The sequence below is a fragment of the Nicotiana tabacum genome, chromosome 9 (genome assembly GCF_000715075.1).
Source record: "Nicotiana tabacum cultivar K326 chromosome 9, ASM71507v2, whole genome shotgun sequence".
Lineage (NCBI taxonomy): Eukaryota > Viridiplantae > Streptophyta > Magnoliopsida > Solanales > Solanaceae > Nicotiana > Nicotiana tabacum.
Window position 1 is genome coordinate 51,050,401 of NC_134088.1, and position 23,026 is coordinate 51,073,426.

Below are 23,026 nucleotides of genomic sequence, written 5' to 3' on the forward strand. Positions count from 1 at the left end.
TCATGGAGATCGGAGAAGAAAGAGGGAGTTTGCAGCGAGGCGGGTCCGTTTTTGGGGCAGGTCCGATGAAAACGTAGGTTATGGGTTTCTTTTTAAATTTTGGTAAGGATTTATATTTAGACCAATGGACGGTAAAACGTGGATATTAATTATTTTTTTCCAAATAAGTCCGTTAGTAATAAGGGCATAATTGAGCAACTAAGATAACGGTAAGGGCATTTTTAGCTCAATAGGTGGACGAAGTTATTTTTGCACCAAATCAAATAGTCTAGGGGCAGTTTTGGCCCTTCTCCGATACTTTTTCTACAACATGAAAAGGAAGAACTCATTTTGTGAAAAAAAGACAATACTTTTTATACATCATGAAAAAAAAGTACTTATTTTATTGAAATAAAAGAAAATACTTTTTCTATATCATACAAAGAAAACATTCATTTTGTAGAAATTATTAGGCACGACACTTTATCTATAATATTAAAAGAAAATACTTTTTCTACAACAAGAAAAGAAAGTACTCATTTTATAAAAAAAAAATACTTTTTTTACTACTTTTTTATTATTCTTATCTTTGTTAGTATTATAAGATGAAGAACTATCAAATAGAATTCTAAATTCAAATTGAGGAAAGAAATCATTTGACATGAATTGACATTTGTTCCAAAACATAAGATAATTTTTATGTATGCTTGTTTAAAATTAAAGTTGAGAATATTGCAAAAAGTTGGATCAATTTGGGCGGGTTGGGTTGCAACCTACTGTTTAGCCTATCTTGATCTAACCCATTTTAATCTAAGTAAACTTTGGGCAGGGTTCGACAATGTCAGCCCCGCCGGGGCCCAAATACAGCCCAAATAACCCATTTGTCCACCCGAACTAATACACTAGCATAAAAGGGATCAATAAACTTATGCAGGCCATAACACGTGGGTACAACCAAGAATATGTAAAAACAATGCAAGGCATATTGTAAGAATAACAGAAGATTTAGCACCAACAAAAGTTACGACATCCGGCCCTCTCTCCACAAATTCTTGGTGAATGACACTTGCATTTCTTTTCAAGCTCTCTGACAGCTGCCACATAAAGAACTCCACGAGGGATTTAGCAGTTTCAAATATCACCCTGCCAGTCACATAGAGCACAAATCTCCTATTGTGTGGCACTGCTAAAGTCGACGACACACATGAGAGCCATCCATTGCTCTGTAAATCAACGGGTTGACTCATATCTTCTAATCTTTTTGAAGTCACTTTCTCAAATGCCTTGTGATTTCTCTGAATTGATTACTCACTTCATCAACAATTGAACAAGCAGAAATTGATTTGGAAGCTGCCATAGCTTGATGAGATGTCTTCACAAATGTTTCCACTGCCCCATTACAAAGGGAAACTAGAATGTCTCTCATTTTAGCTTGATGTTTAGGATTGGTTAACCCAGAAAATATCTCATCGTAGAAGTTTATGTCCACTGTTTTATCAAGATAAACAGCAACTGCAGTGCTCACAAATGTCTGGATACAAACACCTATCATTACTTATACACATATCATCACAAACCACATCCATCCATCTTGGCGCATTCGATGAATTTGATTTCCAATAATGGTCATCCACATTCAACTCCTTCCGTGAATGGCTCTTTGAGTAGAATCCTATAAGCAGATTCCTCGCAAAGCTATCAACACCAACTGAAACGAACCCATTCCCAGCTTTACTCGTCATTCTTGTTAGGATATACTATAAACCATGCTGTTGTTATAATATTCTTTATGGAATAATAGTTTATTTATTTATTCAATTCAATAAAGTTTTATTTTAAATAGATCATGTGTTTGTCTGTGTGTCATTTGATTATATAATAGATGATTTAGTGTATGAAATTTAGCTTATACACGGAAGATTAAATCATCGGTTATTATAAGTCATAAAGTTTATATTCACAATATGAAATTTGACAAACCATCGAAATGGTTGTAGCACAAGATTTAATATAATTTATCTTGATTATGAGAATGATTTAGTTCCGACTTCTTGTGCTAGTACATTTTATATGTATTGAACGGATCAAGTAGAGATAAATATTTTATACTGACTTAATAAAATAATTTCTCTAGTCCATTCAATGTACTTATACTCTTAATCTCGATATAATTATTATTAGTTGTGTATGTCATTTATTGTTTTGATTTACTAAAATACGAGATTCTTTCGTGGGCCAATAATCCTAGTAAATTGGACAATAATAATATACATTGGCGAAGTAATAATTAGTTGTAGAATCCATGTCTCGGCTTTTGAGATTGATGATACTCCTTTATGAAAGCTTATAAGTTTTTAATGTGTAAACCCAACTGGTGAATTTTGTATCCGACACATGAAATAAGTTAAGCGAAAGTCTAAAGGAAGTAATTAATAAATTAAATTGTCAATAATTTAATTTGATTGATTAGTATCTGAATCTTAACATGAGGAGTTAAATAAGGTTTTATGGAAGAATTTCGAAATTGAACTAAGGAGTGCAATTACGAATTTTTAGTGGAATAATTTTTAATTTATTATGGTAGAAATTAATTTTGAATTTCGAAATTAATTCCATAATAGGGAGCCTTGTTAATTAAATTTTTTGGCCCCTACTATGCCTAAATAATAGAAAATAAAGGAAACCCTTTCTTTTGTGGAAGAAGAAAACCTGACAGGTTTTGAAAAAGGGGTTTTAACCTAAAATATATATTTAATATAGGGCTGGCCGTTTTTGTACTCGTTTTTGCCTTGGAATTTCGCCCATCCGAAATTCTCTCTTTCCGAATATTATTTGGGTAACACAGTAGAAGACTGTGGAATGTTTTGCTGAGGTCGTGGTCTTGCTACTATGGAACTGGAGACAGATTAATCTGCTTTGTTCACGCTTCAAGAGGTAACTCGAATAATCTCCGTATGTGCTAATTTAATTTACACATGAATATGATACTGTAATTACTTCCGTTGTGATATATAATCCAACTTGGTATTAGAGCCTACTCACGTCTAATTAGATAATTAGGATGAACATGAAAAGGAACATCATGTTAATATACAAGTTTTGAATTACATGCAAAGATTTTTTTTTCTGTAAAACTACACTGTTTTGAGCATGAATATTTGTTCCGAGAATTTGATTATTTTAAAAATCATGTAATATCTGCTTATTGTTGATGATATTTGATTAGAATAATCTGAAAATTTCGTTAATCCGAGGAAAACGCAAAAGCCACTATTTATTCGAATTGGTTAGAAAATCGGAGGTCAATATGTTGACGGACTCCGATTGACCTGAAATTTGGCAGGTCCATGAGAAATGGCCCATTGATCAATACTCATCAACTTCGCTCCTAATGTAAGCCGTTTTCGGGCTTTCGGGGTCGTTTAGATGGTGTTTTGGGCGTTTTTCTAATTTTCTGGAATTGTTTCAATTTGTTTTAAAGTTATTTTTAATCCAGTGGTGGTAGGGATCGTTTCCTATGGACTCCAGGGTTAAATTCTGGTGATATAATGACACACGTTGACGTAGGTCTTCTTCCATATTGGATAAACTCATTATAGATAATCACTAGGTAATACTAGTTGTTGATTACTTGTATTTACTCTCCATCTGAGTATGCATGTTGGTTCAATGGGACTAGTATATTGAATGTTGATTCACTTGACTTAAATTAACAATTTACTCTCCATCTGAGTAAGGTCTGTTTAAATTCATGGAGTGAATAATCTGTCATTACATATGTATATTGCGAGAATAGCTCTTTTTCCATCGAAACTTGTTGTTCAAGGTGCATGGATTATATATATGTAGTGTGTTTTGAATTTTAATATTCAATAAAACATGACTGATTTTGATCTATTTATTTAATTGTTTCTCAGATTAACCATGACTGCTTTCAATCCCCTTGCTACTATTCTTACTCAAAACAAACTTGAGGGTCCGAATTATGTTGGTTGGAAATGAAACTTAGATATTGTCCTAATTGCTGAAGAGTACAAATTTATGCTCGATGAGGTGTGTCCAGAAAAACTCGGAGATGATGCTACGGATAATGAACAGAAAGTTTACCAAAAATGGGTTAAGGCTGATGAGATGGCGCGGTGTTACATTCTGACATCTATGTTTCATTGTTCTGCAACATTAGCATCAGTCTATGGAGTCAGCTTATGACATTCTGGAAAATCTCACAGAGAAGTTTGGAGATCAGAATTGTGCGGCTAAGCAGACTGCCATGAAAGCTCTTCTGAATACCAAAATGGTTGAAGGTTCATCAGTTAAGGATCATGTTTTTAAGATGCTGAGTCTTCTGAATGAACTGGAGGTCCTTAGAACTAACATTGATAAGGACACGCAGATTGAGATGATCCTGCAGACTCTACCTGACAGTTTTCAGCAGTTTTGCCTGAATTATAATATGAACAAAATGGATTTGTCACTTGCAAAATTGCTGAATGAGCTACAGTTGGCAGAGACTATTATCAAGCAATAAGCTACTCTTGTGGCATTGAATTTTAAGGTAGGTTCTTCTTCAAAGCCGAGAGGTAGGCAGAAGAAGATAAAGGCTCAAAAACCCTCTGTTGCAAGCGCAACTGCTGGCGTGAAAAAGCATAAGGGCAAGTGTTATCACTGCAAGAAGCCTAGACATCTTAAGAAGAAATGTCCGGCTTATCTGGTCAAGCTGAATAATAAACCAGGTGATTTACATCTACTTGTCATTGAAACTCTTTTAGCGGTTGTTTCTACCATGTCATGGTGTGTAGATTCAGGAGCCACTAATCATGTCTGCACTTATTTGCAGGGGTTTCAAGTAATGTGGCGGCTAAGTAGAGGAGAAATCAATGTTTATCAAGTAGATGGTTCGGCAGCCCCAACTTTAGCATTAGGAAATATTAGTATTTTGTTTGGTACTAATAGAGTATTTATTAGCTTTAAAGGACACATTATATGTACCTTCCGTTAGAAGGAATTTAATTTTGGTTTCTAGCGCTATGAGAGATGGTTATGACATTAATTTTTATTATATTGATAAATATGTTATTAGTCACAATAAACGTTATCTCTCTTCGCCTACATTGATTAATGGTCTTTTTATTATTGGTTCTATTCCTAAACTGTTACAACCTAAAGAACTGAATTATAATGATTTACCAAATAAGAGAAAACGCTCTTCTGAATTAATTGAAACATATTTATGGTACTTGCGTTTGGGTCATATAAATCTAAACCGTATTTCAAGGTTGGTTAAGGATGGACCTTTAAGTTCATTAAAAGTGGAGGCACTACTAACTTGTGAATCTTGTTTAGAAGAAAAAATGACAAAACGAAATTTTCCCTCAAAAGGAAATCAAGCAAGTGATAAATTAGAGTTAATTCATTCTGATTTGTGTGGTCCAATGAATGTCCAAGCAAGGGGCGATTTTTAATATTTTATGACTTTCACAGATAATTACTCAAAGTATGGATATATTTATTTATTACGTCAAAAGTCTGGATATTTTGAAAAAGTTTAAAGAATTTAAGACAGAAACTGAAAAGCGACATAATAAATGTATCAAGACACTACGATCTAATCATGGTGGGGAGTATCTCTCTGCAAAATTTATTAGTTACTTATTAGAATGTGGAATTACCTCTCAATTATCTGCACCTGGTACACCACAACAAAATGGTGTAGCTAAAATAAGAAATATGACTCTTATGGAAATGGTTAGATCAATGATGAGTTATTCTAGTTTTCCTTCGTCCTTTTGGGGACATGCCTTAGAAATAACAAATTACGTTCTGAATTTAGTTCGTTTTAAGTCAGTACCTTTGACCCCTACAGAATTGTGGACTGGGCACAAGCCTAGTTTGCGGTATATTCGAGTTTGGGATTGTCCGGCACATGTGCTTAAAGGGAAAACAGATAAATTGGAGGCGAGAACGGATATATGTGTGTTTGTGGGTTATCCAAAAGGGGCGAAAGGTGGTTTATTCTATTATCCTAAAGAAAGAAAGGTAATTATTAGCACTAATGCCAAGTTTCTTGAAGAAGACTATTTTATGAACCATGTTCCTAGAAGTAAACTTGTTTTACAGGAACTTAGCAAAGGAATGGAAACTCAGTCATCTGAAAAACAAAACGACCAGATGCAAACCCCGGAAGTCGATTTTGACCTGCTATTGCATTTTAGTAGTGGGAGAAATGTCAATAGACTTGATATTCCGCATGAACAAGTGCCCAAAGCCATACTACCACAAATTAGTGGGAGTTATGTTGAGCAAGCTGCACAACAGGATGAAGTCATTGATATCCCTGTGGATAGCATGGAGACTCGGGTTCCTAATAATGATGTGGTTCAACCACAAGATCATAATGGTGTAGTTACAACTGGTGTAGTGCGTAGTCATAGTGGGAGAGAAATAAGATAGCCATTTCGTTATACACTCTTGGGAGAATCATAAGATAGAATCCCTGAAGAGCCAACTTTCGAACCTGTCAATTACGACCAAGCACTACATGATAAAGATGCTGATACGTGGGTTGTTGCTATGAAATCAGAGACGGGGTCTATGTACTCTAATCAAGTCTGGGATCTTGTAGGACCACCCGATAGGGTTAAACCCATTGGATGCAAGTGGATCTATAAGAAAAAAATAGGTGTAGACGGAAAAATGTAAACTTTTAGAGCAAGGCTTGTAGCGAAAGGGTTTACTCAGAAAGAAGGGATCGATTATGAGGAAACCTTCTCGCAGGTAGCCATGCTTAAGTCTATTAGGATTTTCTTATCCATTGTTACTCATTATGATTATGAGATTTGGCAAATGGATGTCAAGACAACTTTCCTTAATGGAAGTCTTGATGAGTGCATCTATATGATGCAACCAGACAGTTTCGTGGAAAGTGGCAAGGAACAGATGTTGTGTAAGCTTAAAAGGTCCATTTATGGACTGAAATAAACATTTAGGGCATGGAACACTTATTTTGACAAGGCGATTAAAACTTTTGGTTTTGATCAATGTCTTAACGAGTCTTATGTATACAAGAAGTGGGATAAGGACAAAGTGGAATTTTTAATCTTATATGTAGATGACATATTGCTCATAGAAAATAATGTGGGCATGTTGGGTTCAGTTAAGCAGTGGTTGTCCACGCACTTTGATATGAAAGATTTGGGAGAAGCAGCTCATATCCTTGGGATCAAGCTCTTGCTAGATCGCAAAACAAAGATATTAGGCTTATCCCAGGCTCTTTATATTGATACAATACTCTCCAAGTTTAGCATGCATGATTCCAAGAAAGGATTTCTCCCTTTCAGGCATGGAATTTCTCTATCTAAAGATCAGTCTCCTAAAACTGACGAAGATATAGAAAAGATGAAGGCGGTCCCCTATGCATCTGCTGTGGGGAGTCTGATGTATGCCATGTTATGTACTAGACCTTACATCTGCTTTGCCATAGGCGTTGTTAATAGATTTTTGTCTATTCTTGGGAGAGAGCATTGGACAGCGGTTAAGCATATAATCAAGTACCTGAAAAGGACTAGGGATTATATGCTAGTCTACCATTCAGATGACCTTGTGCCTATTGGGTATACTAATTCAGATTTCCAATCAGATAGAGATTCTAGAAAGTCTACCTCAGGAAATGTGTTTACTCTGGGAGGTGGAGCCATAAGTTGGAGAAGCATCAAGCAAACTTGTGTTGCTAATTCCACTATGGAAGCTGAATATGTGGCTGCCTCTGAGGCAGTCAAGGAGGCGGTTTGGCTCGGGAACTTCTTAAGAGAGTTGGGTGTAGTTCCCTCGATTCAAGCACCAATAACACTTTATTATGATAATACTGGTGCGGTTGCAAATTCGAAGGAGCCACGAAGCCATAAAAGAGCAAAGCACATTGAGCGTAAATATCATTTAATTCATGAGATAGTGCAAAGAGGGGATGTAGTAGTCACTAAGATTGCGTCAGAGAACAACTTGGCAGACCCGTTTACTAAGAGCTTGTTGTCACAACCCAAACTGATGGGCCGCGACGGGCACCCAGTACCTTACTCATCCGAGTACCAACGTAACATATCTTTCTTATTACATCATCATATACATATGACATACGGGCCTAATCGGCCAACATGATCATTTATATACTCAAAACATAGGCCGACAAGGCCGTACAATCTTTCACGTACACGGCGTATGTCTACAAGCCTCTAAGAGTACAAAAATATCATAAAGGTCGGGACAGGGCCCCGCCATAGTAATCAGTACATGTCCTACTCATACTGACCACATAAGCCACTCCGGAGCAAATGGAGCGCACCAACACCTTCCGCTGAGCTGATAGCCTACTTGGAGAACTCTCAACCTGTCTATCAGGACCTACGGGCATAAAACGCAGAGTCCCCAGGCAAAAGGGGCGTTAGTACAAATAATGTACCGAGTATATAAGGAATAAAAATCAGTAAATGATAGACATGAGGAACATGGAGTAAAAGACTCAACATGTAAATCTGAATAACTCTGTGAATAAATAATATTTACAATGCCATGCATATGCGTATAATGTCATACCATGCATAGGTATATGCGTTCATAACATCATCAAGCCTTTAAGGGCATCCCATCATATCATCTTGGCCACTGTGGGCAAATCATCAACGTATACCAGCTGATCAGGTGGTGGTGCGTATATAACGCCGTAACCTTTTTTCATATCCCATATACATAGATATACATATATACACGTATATAACGCCATCTGGTCATGGGTCAATGTACATGTATAAATGAGTGCAATGCATGAGAAGTACATCAATAAAATCTTTCGGAATATCATAAGACCATTATGTCTTTGATTAATATCATAAAATAAACTTTATCAACTATGTATTTTTCTAAGACCCATGAGCATATGATAAAATAATTGGACACATGGGGAATCAAGAACTTAAGCATCTCTAGCATTTCTATGAATAGAGTCATTTATGAAAGTTGCGTATTTTTCTCGTTTCATTTGTATCATTTGGATCATGCCAAAAGAAAGAAGGGATAGCCTTAACATACCTGGAATAGGAAAAATTCGTGTGATATTCTTGAGAAGGATTACACCGTACTCCTTTAGAACCGCAAAAACTTTCGTTGCTAAGGTACTAATAATTCTCGTTAGAAAGTTTGTTGAAAACTTGCTGGATTGAGCGTAGCGTCTGGTTTGAAATGTTTGAATTAGGAAAAGGTTATAAGATTTAGATGAAGCGAAATGAAGCCATTTTAAGTCTTGCTGATTGAGTGTAGCATCTTGGTTATTTTAAGTCCAATTAAGCCAAATGTTGCCAAATCTCTTCCACGTAAGTATCATATGTACATCACTTTAGATGCCACCTTTCAATCAAGATTGTTAGTCACTTAATTTGAGTGGGGGGTGGGGGAGGGGGCTGCCACATCATGCCACTTAGTCTTTATCATATATATATCCCTAATTAATTAGGTAATATCCCATTACCCAATAATCAACCAATTACCCACATAATTAAGAATCATCTCAAATTACTTAAAATACTACTCACTTTTAACACACCTTATACACCTTACTATCATGGCCATGTGGTACCTTGTATGGTACTAGTCCATAAATACCTGGTATTTTAGCTCGGGCCGTATTTTATCCCAAATTACCAAACTTTGACGAAACTCCTTTCCTTCAATTTTCTTACCCTCTCCCCTTTACGAATTTACTCATCACGTGTTTGAAATTTCATAATGCTTATAATCTTAATATAAACTCATTCCCGTTCTTACGTAGATTAACTTACGACAAAACTTTAACGTACGAAAAAATAAAATACGGGATGTCATATCTCATTTCCGAGCTTTCATCAATTTACTTATGGCGTACTTTTAAGTACAAAAATATGGGGTGTAACATATCCCCCCCTTTGGAACATTCGTCCTCGAATGTTGACTGATGCACTTATCGTTCTCATAACCCGTAGCTCTTGCAAATACTTTTATACTCTTTTTTCCATTTAGGCAACTGTTCTTTGAATAAATCCAAAGTACAGGGTATTCCCACTTGTAGGTCTCTTTCTCACACCACGGCCTGTGTTCAGAATTCTTCTAATCTTGTAACTGTTGCTACCTTCTTTCATGCAGCCTATACGATTCTGACCTTGTAAGTGCGCCTATGCGACTCTTCTCTCCTTTTTTCTCCAGCTTTTAGCCAATCTCTAGGCCTCACTTTGTGAACATATATAGAGCTTGACAAGATGTCCCTCTGGGTATCTATAGGTATATTGAAGTTCTTCGCTCGGTACTTTGTTGAACTTACAAATATTACTATACCTTATTTCATAGATCTGTTTATCCATCCACATGACTTTACTGCATCAAGGTAGGTCTTACTATACCTTAACTCTTACTTCGATTTATCGTTGCTGAGGTCTGCTATCAAATTCTAGCTTACTCTCGTTGCTTATCTTATATGCATAAGTCTAAGTCCTTTAACGCTTCCTCATTACTGTTCATCTTAAGAATAACGACCTAATCTCATTTCATACTTTGTAACTTTTATCCATCCATTGTTGATTCACCTCAATATTGATCTACAATCTACCACTGATAACTGAAACTCCTTACGTAATACCTTGCCACTAGGGCTTATGTTGCATAGAGGAATATTTGAAGTGATTTTCTTGATCCACCTGGGGGCGATACGATACTATACTTCCATAATCGTATTTCATAGCACCCCAATGTGATTTACCTTATGTGGTATTTAATCCTGTACAATTCATGAAATCATTACTCAATCGAAGGCCCAAACGTCATCCTTTATCTGTCACAATTACACCCTCATTCTACTACCAGAGCAACATTCCATTTCTTCTAAATGCTACTAATCTTAGACTCATTTGGGTTCATTCAGGCTATACTGAGCTTTCTATAACTTAGAGAAACTACCAGCTCTCTTGTTTTCATGGGCTTAATCCCGAGGACTTATCCATTCTCGACACCTCCTCCCTCGCCCTTTCTTATCCTTACTCCTGTCTTCCTAAAACCTTGTCGCCTTACCATATTTTAGCTTGCAACCTTCCTTCAACTTGCTTGCACCATAGATTTTCCTTGTTTTATTTTAGAACATCAAGTGAGACATCACATTGTCCCTAACTCCTCTTTACTTTCTTAATTAGACTGCTCGATATAGGCTGGAAGACATGCTATTGACGATGCTGCTGTCATTCCTGGATACTGAATCCCCGTGCTCCAAGCCTTCTATCCAAAGTATGAACTGTTCACAACCTTCTGCGTTTGAGTATTTCATACATTGTTTACCTTTGCCTTAAAATCTCGCATCATATCTTCTATCTCCTTCATGACCTCCCTTCCACATAGGTATAATTCACATCCATAACTTGAAGCTCTATTATAATACCTGCACCTCTGGTGCACACACAATACGGCGGGAGCTTCATACTGACTTCTTATGAGGCTGGTACCCTTCTAACTGGCTTTATCGTAGAGCTGTTGTAGAATATGGTTGTTGTAATATCTCTCTTGTACCTATGATATTAAGAATAATTCTACAGTGTTCTCAATCATGATGTCTAAAATTTTCTGGGTCCCATAATTAGACTCGTGATTCATTTGGTTGATGTAACTCTTTAGTTTCCTCTTCCTTCTGATCAGCCTTCATGTAGGCTTGAGCTATCTTCTGATCTGCGGCTCCTAGTATTATTTATTACTTTAGCCTTCCATGGGTGCTATAGAATATCCATGATACAATCTTCTAACAATTCAATCCTTTGTTTATACCCTGAGCTCAATTCTTTCTTTTAACTTATACCGGAGTCTTCTACGGCTTGTATAATTGTCAACATATATGATGCATAGATAATACTCCAAAATCTTAAGTGCATTCATAACGTAACTCACTCTGGATCACTGATCGAATAATGCCTTTCGTTCCTTCTTAACTTTCTTTAAATGTAAGCAATTACTTTTCCTGGTCGTTTTGCCACTTGTTGCATGCATACTTAGCTTATCTTAGTTCCCACACAAGCCGAAATTTTCGTGCAACTCATATGATCTCGAATATTACTTTTGATTTTTTCTTCCTATTCCTTAGCCACGGTACGTGCCAATTTCTCATGGAGTGCATACAATGTTGTAGTGAGACTGTTTTTTTTACATGACCATTTCCTTTTTAGGTCACTGTGCTTAGGTTGAAGCCTTCTTCCTTATTTTCTCAGCTAGTCTTTCGTTGTAGTACTTAGGGAAGACCTTCTGACTCTTGTAAAGCTGCGAGCTTATTACATCGCATATTTGATGGAATGTTTTTGATTGTCTTCCTCGCCTATAATTATCCGTAGTTACTTATTTCCATGCCCTTGTGCTTGTAGGGTTGCTCCTGAACTGAAGTTTAAACTGTCTTCCCAGTGAGACTATCTTTTATTTCCATAACATTCATACGGTACCTTTAACTACCCCAACTCTTATCTGAATATTTCTCAAGGGTCACGATGTCGTATCTGTGAGACTGAATTCCCCATGTTGGGGTTCACTATGTACGTCTTACATAATCTCTTGATTTGTCTATGACCTCTTGTCTATCCATAACTAGACTCTTCCTGAATCAACTACTAACTGCTCGTTGGTCAATTTTCATATCTGTATTCTGCATAATCCCTCTTGGGTTATTCCCTTTGTCTTAACTTACGTCTTGCACTGGCTCCTTATTTATCAATAATATCTCGGGTGGGAACCCTTACTTCCTTTCCTTGACATCGTGTTTGCATAATGTTTTGGAATCGTAGCATATCTGTAGAATTTGAATCAGTGCAATCTCAATCCTTTTCTTATTTTTTCGCATTCTTTTACCATTCCATAGTTACTAGAACCACTTAATTCTGACTTAATGCCACCTCACTCCATTTTCCCCCTTTAGGAGAGCATTAAGATTTAGTGTTGCGATGATCTACGTATAGATGTTTTACCTTATCATCTTTGGCATCTTTTCACATCATCGATGATCCTTACTCGCCTCGTGGAAATCCTTCTGTACCAAGGATAACGAAATTCCTCACTCGCGAGGGTGACACTTAGTGCAACTGGCACATACAATCCCTTAAACTTAAGGGAGGCATCTTCTTGAATGACCATTCTCTGAATTTCTCATGAATCTTCTTCTGTTGTCCATTCTATTATCGCTAGAATGCAAATCTGAAATTCTCATAATGTCGACCATTACCAAATCATTCAGTCCCTAATTCATGTTTAGTTTATCTTATTCACCAGCCCATACTGATTTCTATTATTCCGGGGTCTAACTTTTCCTTCTGATAGTCGCGTTGGAGTCACAAACTTATTTCTCGAAATGAGGATATGACTTTATGGCCTATACTCTTTTGTTGTCTCAAGGCCTGTCACCTCTCGTCCTTTCCTTCACTTGACTATAGACTCTTTAATACTATCATCATTTTTTTTAATCTACCGTTGTCATCCATGTATCACATCCTACTCATAATGCTTCATTAACTCTCTTCTTATTTCCCCCAAACATTTATGTCTATCACTTTATTCTCAAAACTCGAATAAGATATTTTTTTGCTTTTAGCCCCCCTTGCTCCATCTACTGGCTCTTTGGGTTGCCTAACATTCTTTCTCCACTAGGGACGGGAGCTACACTAAGGTAATACTTATCCTTTCAAGGCTTCCAGTGCCTATCTTTGTAGTATTCATATCTAGCTGTACTATTTTAGAGTGCATCCTCTGGGTGTGTCATAAGGAGAACTATTAGCACATTTGCAATATCCTTCGGAAATGTCAGCTAACACTAATAATCTATCCACCATTTTGGGTTACCCTAACCCCAACTAGATCCTGACATCCTGCCTTCTCTTATACTAATTCTGTTAGCCCCCATAGGGCATAAATGAGATGGGTGTGGCCAATTGTACATACCACTGTTATTGTTGAAGGTAACTCAAAAGGCTTATATTCCTCTGCCTGAATTGTAAATACAGAAAAGTTTCATTAACTGGGTGCCTCATACCCTTCTTCATCTTGCTTTTTTTACTTGTTGAAACTTGTATCTATCTTCTGAATCTCTCATTGCCTTTCACTATAGGGGTGGATAGATATTCCTGCCTTAAGGCTCCTTATTTAAAAGGCTTACACGTCTTAGTACACACATGATCTGCTGAAGACCTTTCATTTATCCATCATAAGCATCATGCAAAATCGATTTCCTCTGGCTCAACTCTTTCACAGCCATATGCAATCTCTTACCAACCATTTTTCTAGACGTAGGCATTGTCATATTAGGAATAAGATAGAGTTTAGGAAATTGAGTTCCTTCAAATGAGCTCTACCACACGATCTAGAGTAAGAAGAAAGAGTGACATTCCTAAATGCCATGTAGCCTCCTGCTTATAAGTGTGGTTCACAATACACCCATCAATAAGACTCTACTAGATATGACTTGTAGACTCCCTAGGACAGAACTGCTATGATACCACTGTCACGACCCAAACCGATGGGCCGCGATAGGCACCCGGTACCTTACTCAACTGAGTACCAACGTAACGTATCTTTCTTATTACATCTTCATATACACATGACATACGGGCCAAATAGGCCAACATGATTATTTATAAACTCAAAATATAGGCCGACAAGGCCGTACAATCTTTTACATACACGACATATATCTACAAGCCTCTAACAATACAAAAATGTCATAAAGGTCGGGACAGGGCCCCATCATAGTAATCAGTACATGTCCTATTCATACTGACCACATAAGAAACTCCGGAGCAAATGGAGCGCACCAACACCTTCCGCTGAGCTGATAGCCTACTTGGAGGACTCTCAACCTGTCTATCAGGACCTGCGGGTATGAAACATAGCGTCCCCAAGCAAAAGGGACGTCAGTACAAATAATGTACCGAGTATGTAAGGAATAAAAATCAGTAAATGATAGACATGAGGAACATGGAGTAAAAGACTCAACATGTAAATCTGAATAACTCTGTGAATAAATAATATTTACAATGCCATGTATATGCATATAAATGTCATGCCATGCATAGGTATATGCGTTCATAACATCATCAAGCCTCTAAGGGCATCCCATCATATCATCTCGGCCACTGTGGGCAAATCATCAACGTATACCAGCTGATCAGGTGGTGGTGCGTATATAACGCCGTAACCTTTTTCCATATCACATATACATATATACGCGTATATAATGCCATCTGGTCATGGGTCAATGTACATATATAAATGAATGCAATGCATGAGAAGTACGTCATAAAATCTTTCGGAATGTCATAAGACCATTATGTCTTTGATTAATATCATGAAATAAACTTTATCAACTACGTATTTTTCTGATACCCATGAGCAGATGATAAAATAATTGGACACATGGGGAATCAAGAACATAAGCATCTCTAGCATTTCTATGAATAGAGCCATTTATGGAAGTTGCGTATTTTGCTCGTTTTATTTGTATTATTTGGATCATGCCAAAAGAAAGAAGGGATAGCCTTAACATACATGGAGTAGGAAAAATTCGTGTGATATTCTTGAGAAGGATTATACCGTACTCCTTTAGAACCGCAAAAACTTTCGTTGCTAAGGTACTAATAATTCTCGTAAGAAATTTTGTTGAAAACTTGTTGGATTGAGCGTAGCGTCTGGTTTGAAATGTTTGAATTAGGTAATTTTCCAAATGTTGCCAAATCTCTTACACGTAAGTATCATATGTACATCACTTTAGATGTCACCTTTCAATCAAGATTGTTAGTCACTTAATTTGAGTGGGGGGGCTGGCTGCCACATCATGCCACTTAGTGTTTTGATTTATTAAAAGGCGAGATTCTTTCATGGTTCAATAAGCTTGGTAAATTGGATAATAATGATATACATTGGCGAAGTAATAATTAGTTGATAGAATCCATGTCTCGGCTTTTGAGATTGATGATACTCCTTTATGAAAGCTTATAAGTTTTTATGTATAAACCCGGCCGATAGATTTTGTATCTGACACATGAAATAATTTAAGCGAAAGTCTAAATGAAGTAATCACTAAATTAAATTGTCAGTAATTTAATTTGACTGATTAGTATCTAAATCTTAACATGAGGAGTTAAATAAGGTTTTATGGAAGAATTTCGAAATTGAACTAAGGAGTGCAATTTCGAATTTTTAGTAGAATAAATTATAATTTATTACAGTAGAAATTAATTTCCATAATAGGGAGCCTTGTTAATTAAATTATGTGGTCCCTACTGTGCCTAAATAATAGAAAATAAAGGAAACCCTTCCTTTGTGGAAGAAGAAAACTTGACAGGTTTTGGAAAATGGGATTTAACCTAAAATATATACTCCATATAGGGCTGGCCGTTTTTGTACTCGTTTTTGCCTTGGAATTTCGCCAACCCAAAATTCTCTCTTTTCGAATATTATTTGGGTAATACAATAGAAGACTGTGGAACATTTTTCTGAGGTCGTGGTCTTGCTACTCTGGAACTGGAGACCGAGAATAATCTGCTTTGTTCACGCTTTAAGAGGTAACTCGAATAATCTCCATATGTGCTAATTATTTAATTTACACGTGAATATGATAATATAATTTCTTCCGCTGTGATATATAATCCAACAATTCTATCCATGGCCGTATCAGCAAAAATTGTGCTACCCAACTCTCCAGTCCCCACTTTATTTTCTAATCCATAGCCCCTCAAAATCCCAACTGTTACAGCCTCTAAAACGCGAGTAACAAAATTCATGAACTCCTCAAATGTAGCAGTTTTATATAACTGTTTTAAACTACTCCTATTAGGAACTTTCTCTGAAGCAGACTGCAAATATTCTGTAACATCCTTAGATATAACACAGACAGCTTCGGCGGAATTAGATATCATTTCAGCCATTGACACTAAAGCTCCCAACTGCCTCAAAACCCCCGTTCTTTTCCTTTCCACAGAGGGCATGTGACACAACCTATATGCACCATAACTTGACAAACCAAACAACTGTTGCTCCCAAACGCACAAGCAAGTATACGTGATTGTATAAGTAATATAATAATAAGAAGAGTATCGAACCCACAAAGACTTGTGTTAACTACCTATTAATTTCACCAAAATCTTTATTCAGTCGAGTTAATCAGAGTTGAATAGTGTGATTATAACTAAGCAATGAATGTAACAGTAACTAATTAAACATGAAGAAAATGGTTGTTGAGAATTCAGTAGAGATAACATTCCAGAGTTGTGATCGATTTACCAATCCTATTGCGTTCTAATTAACTCTACCTTTCATACAATTCGCTCATGGTTACTAATTAATTGAGTAATTGCTCTTGTACCATTCTCCCGAATTACTACTCGCCTACTCGAAATAGAATAGCGCCTATATTCCTATGGAATCAATCTATTAAGAATGCATTAAGATTACGATATTTAATTAAGCATGGTGACTAGGTATATTCCTATCCTAACCGCAAATCCGCACCCCACTCAAAGTTAAGATCATGCTTTCTTTAATTCTTCTCTAATCTAAACGTAGCTTTCCTAAGCATAGCATAGATAGTAAATAGAACCTAATTGTTGGCTAGACAATTAAGCAATTAATCACAGAATTGAAGAAACAACCATATATTAGCGAACTATAATCAAGGTAAAATCAACATCGAACAACAATATTATGGCTAAATCACAACCCTAGAACTTATGGGTTTTAGCCACTCATGATAAAGTTAAAATTTTTTACAAGTGTTTGAATAGTTGAAAATACTGAGAAAGATGAAGAAAAACTGAGAATCCTTGCTCCTGAGTGTTCTGTGTGTGTGCTTTCCTCTCAAAGTGGCGTCTCCCCCTCCAAAATAGGTTTAGACTTCTTTTTATACGAGTCGGGGGTTTGTAGGGCCGTCAAAACCTTGTCCCGAACGAAATAGGAGAGTGTCCCGTTACCCAGCGTCCAGGGTAGCACGTCGCACTAGCCCTGGTGCTGAGCTGTTGGCCAAAAATTTCAGGTCTATAATTTGTGCCGCTTTTTTCTTCTGTTCTCTTTTTGATTCAAATCTTGCACTTTCGTCCCACATTTTCTCCGGGTGACTTCTACACATAAAAATACCATGAATTAGAATAAATTATTACATTACACATACGAAATCCACAAAACATGAATAAAATGCTAGGCAATATGCATATAAATATACATACTTTAAGCCGAATATCAACACACCACACTTAAACTCTTGCTCGCCCTCGAGCAATGGAACTATTAACTACACCCCAACCACTTACATATCAACTATAGAGGAGAAATTCAATTTCTTTTCAAATCATGCACTCTACCTTTGACTATGGTCGTTACCGGCAATCAAGCATGAACATATGAAATTCACATTCGTCCAATTATAAATATGTCCAAGTATAAGCAATTTAATTCAACCAATTCCAACAACCTACCCATAACCACCCTACCTCAAGAGCCGACTTGTTACCACTAAGCACTCTCAACTCGCGCACTCACCCAACAAGAGAAGTTAACCATATCATCAATCCGTCATGAGACCATGTGCCCTCACCAACAAATAAGGAATAGTCCACATATTCAAATATAACTTTGAACATAATTTAAGGACATCAAACAATTTTAAAAAAGTCACTCACTCTCACAAAGAAATTCATGTGCATCCCGTGGTCATACCATAAGCTTGCCCGTAGTGTATATCGCTACTAATCTAAGCTAGTCAAGTCTAGGATCAATTAGGTCTTTCCGGGTTGTAATGTAGGCTAGAGCACGGGTATAATACATTTAGAATAGTGACTAACCCTCCTAAGCACTTTAATATACTATACTTAATAATCAAGCACATATTCTTCTCAACCAATTCACTTGCCACAAACCATACACAACATAGCCCTTTTTTCAATTAAGCACTTCTACATCCCCGCTAGCACGAATTAGTAAGATTAGGAGGTGTGTGTTTTTTCTTTTCGAATATCCACATTATTTGTATTTTTGTTTTTGACTTTTTTTTCTACACAAACTCCTTACATTAAGGTTCGTCGTCTAGTGGCCTTTTTATAACTTAGTGCACCTTGTGGGCCCTTCCCTGGTTCCGCACAAAAGCTATCAACCAATCTCTCACCTTGATTCTTTTAGCGACTAAGTGCCTTCGGAGGTAAAGGCTCAACAAGCTTAAGTTAAGAACAAAATTAGGGATATGGCTTGTAATGTGGGTGTCAAGGAAAAGATCTAAAGGCTCAAAGGTGCAAACAATGGGAAAATTTTATTTGTAAGTGACAAGAACATTTATGATCGAGCAAAGAACTGCCTATGTCATCTCCTAGACTAGCACAACTTAAAGATTTTGCTTTGACTAACACACATGGAAAGTTCTAGACTACACAGAATAACACAGAATATCATGAATCCTTACACACACATTGCATATGACTCAATCAAGACGGTTTTGTTCAACTTTCAAGTCAAGCAAGTACATACAATTGAGAAATTTTAAGCATTAATTCACTAGGTGACATACAAGTCAAACAACTGAGAAAAGGTGTCACAGAGTAGGCTATTTATTTCACTTAGGCAGCACATTTCAAATCAAATATACCTGCAATCAAGCATGAAGATACGAAATTCACTTCCTTCCCGTTTTAAACATGCCCAAGTATTAGCAATTTAATTGAACCAATTCCAACAACCTACCCATAACTATCTTACCTCAAGAGACGACTCATTACCACTAAGCACCCTCAACTCGCGTACTCACCCAACTAGAGAAGTTAACAATATCACGAGTCCATCATGAGACCATGTTCCCTTACAAACAACCAAGAGAGTGAATATAGAAATAGTCCATACATTCAAATATAACTTTGAACATAATTTAAGGATATTACACAATTGAATAAAAGTCAATCACTCTCACAAAAAAATGTATGTGCATCCCGTGGTCGTACCATATGCTTCTACTAATATAAACTAGCCAAGTCTAGGATCAATTAGGTCTTTCGGGGTTGTAATGTAGGATAAGGGACGGTTAGGATACATTTAAGAATCGTGACTAACCCTCCTAAGCAAAATACACTACACTCCCGCTAGCACGAAATAGTAAGATTAGGAGGTGTGTATTTTTTTCTTTTTGAATATCCACATTAATTGTATTATGTTTTTTTTTTTGACTTTTTTTTTCTACACTCCTTATATTAAGGCTCATCGGATAGTGGCCTTTTTATAACTTAGTGCACCTTGTGGGGCCTTCCCTGGTTCCACTCTAAAGCGATCTCCTAATCTCTCACCTTACTTCTTTTAACGACTAAGTGACTTCGAAGGTAAAGGTTCAACAAGCTTAAGTTAAGAACAAAATTAGGGACATGGCTTGTAATGTAGGTGCCAAGGAAAAGGTCTGCATGCTCAAAGGGGCTAAAAACGAGAAAAATATATTCGTAAGTGACAAACACATTTATGATCGAGTAAAGAATTGCCTACATCATCTCCTAGACTAGCACAACTTATAGATTTTGCTTTAACTAACACATAGGGCAAGTTCTAGACTACACAAGATAGCACAAAATATCATGAATCCTTACACACACATTGCACATGACTTAATCAAGACGGCTCTATTCAACTCTCAAGTCAAACAAGCACATACATTTGAGAAATCTTTAAGCAATAATGCACTAGGTGACATACAAATCAAACAACTGAGAAAAGGCGTCAAAAACTAGGCTATTTATTTCACTTAGGCATCACATTTCAAATCAAATATAATACGAAGACAGAGCGCATGCCATAGCCTAATGTGTCAGCACCAAACATGTCATAGGTATCTAAAGCAACTCAGTTTTCTTCCTATCCTACTCCTAAAAAGATAAAAGCAAAATACCCGGTTCAAGCTACACCCTTGGAAAAGAACCGGTGCCCAAAGAAAAACCAAGGGAATTACTACCTAACTATCCTAATAAAAGCAAAAGAAAATCTTTTTGGTGTTTTTAATCGGACCTTAATCTGTCAAAAAAGCCATGCAAGAGATCCGTTGTCGGGAAAAGTTCGAGCTTTTTCCAAATTATTTTTTGATTTTTCTATATTTTCGTTTTTTTCCCAATAATTTTCTACTATAAACTAAACTATTTCTAACTACGGGTTCTAAAAAAATGAGAATATTTTATACAATTAAACTCAGAAAGTAGTTCCCCCACCCCCCACTTATGTTATGCATAGTCCTCGATGCATGGATCATAGAGAAAAATATTAAAACAAGGATGAGAAATACTCCCCGAGACCCTCTTGGGCCTAGCTAGAAACATGATCCTCAATATTAAAGGTGGGGATGACCCCACACTTAAGCTCAAACATGCTCTTCAACTTCAATTTCGGGTAAGATTTTTCCTAATCTGCAAAACAAAACGTGACACTACAAAAATAAAATAGCAATAAAATACACGCTGGGTTGCCTCCCAAAAGTGCTTGATTAAACGTCGTGGCACGACTCTGCTACTCTACTCATGCTAGGCTCTTTCACTTCTTCCTTATCCCATGAAGTCTAGCCTTTTTGCACGCTCTAGGAAGGTCTCCTCTTTCATATATGGCTATTTTCTCACTCATCTTGTGACACCACCTCCTCTAACTCAGTTTTCTCATATGGATCACTACAACTCATATAAGGACTTTGCTCTACCCCCTTCGATTCCACCATAGTAATCATGCACATATCCTCATAATGCTTAGGGAGATTAAGTTCCGTATACACATTAAAAGTGATTTTCTCATCCTAAACTCTCATCTTCAACTTTCCCTGCCTCACATCAATAATCTCTCCACCAGTAGCTAAGAATGGTCATCCCAAAATAATGGGCACTTCCTCATCTGCCTCGTAATTAAGAACAATAAAATCAGCAGGAAGAATAAAGTTTCCCACTCGAACTAGCACATCCTCAATAATTCCTTCTAGCATCACTAGTGACCTAGTTGTCAACTTTAAAGTGATTGTAGTAGGTCTAAGGACCCTCAATCCTAGTTGCTTGAACAAAGATGATGGCATCAAATTTATACTAGCCCCTAAATCACACAAGGCTCTACCAACTTCTTGTTTCCCAAGAGACAAAGGAATTGTAAAACTCCCAGGATCCTTCAACTTAGGAGGAAGTTTACTCTGAACTCTAGCACTACACTCTTCAGCAAGTGCAACAGTTTCAAACTTTGTATGTCTTCGCTTGTTTGCCACAATATCTCTGAAATACTTTGCATACTTAGGCACTTCCTACAAAACATCCACCAAAGGCAAATTCACACGCACTCGGCTCAAAATATCTAAGAAATTCTTGTACATAGCATCATATTTTTGCTTCTTTAGTCTTTGTGGAAATGGAGGTGGTGGCCTTGTAACAATTACTAACTCTGATCTTTCGCTCTCTTTCTCAGTCTCCTCAAGTGGCTTAGGAACCAATTCTCCTTCAGGCTAGCCATGTAATTCTTTTTCCTTGAAAATTCTTATAATACTCTTCCATTTTTCAAGGAAACCGCATTGACTTGAGCCTTAGGATTAGGCTCAGTATCACTAGGAAGAGCCCCAGCTGGTTGAGTATTTTGGGCACTGGCAAGTTGCCCCATTTGTCACTCTAAATTTCAAATAGTTGCTGACTGGGCCTGCTGGTCAGTCATCAATTACTTTTGCATCTTCTCAATATGACTCGTTGAGTTCGTGGGTTGTTCAACTTGTGGTGGTCTATATTGCTGTTTGAGGAGCTTGTGGCCTGTACTGATTCTGAGCACCTTGATTTCCACCCCAAGAAAAGTTTGGGTGGTTCCTCCAGTTAGGATTGTAAGTGTTCCCATACTGATTTGTCTAGCTCCTATTTGCATTACCCAAAAACATAGACTCTGGAGTTACTGGGCATAAATCGCTCGTGTGACACTCTCTACATACTACACTAGCTGAACTTGCTGCTTATTAATAACCAAGGTCATTTTATTGACTTGGTTGGCTAATGTGGCAACTTGC

The 23,026-nt window shown here is 36.9% G+C and overlaps 1 pseudogene; it reads right to left on the reverse strand.

The window, feature by feature from the left end:
- Positions 1-905: 905 nt before the first annotated feature.
- Positions 906-22,635, reverse strand: LOC107786391 (protein PHLOEM PROTEIN 2-LIKE A10-like; annotated as a pseudogene).
- Between the last annotated feature and the right edge of the window lie 391 nt (positions 22,636-23,026).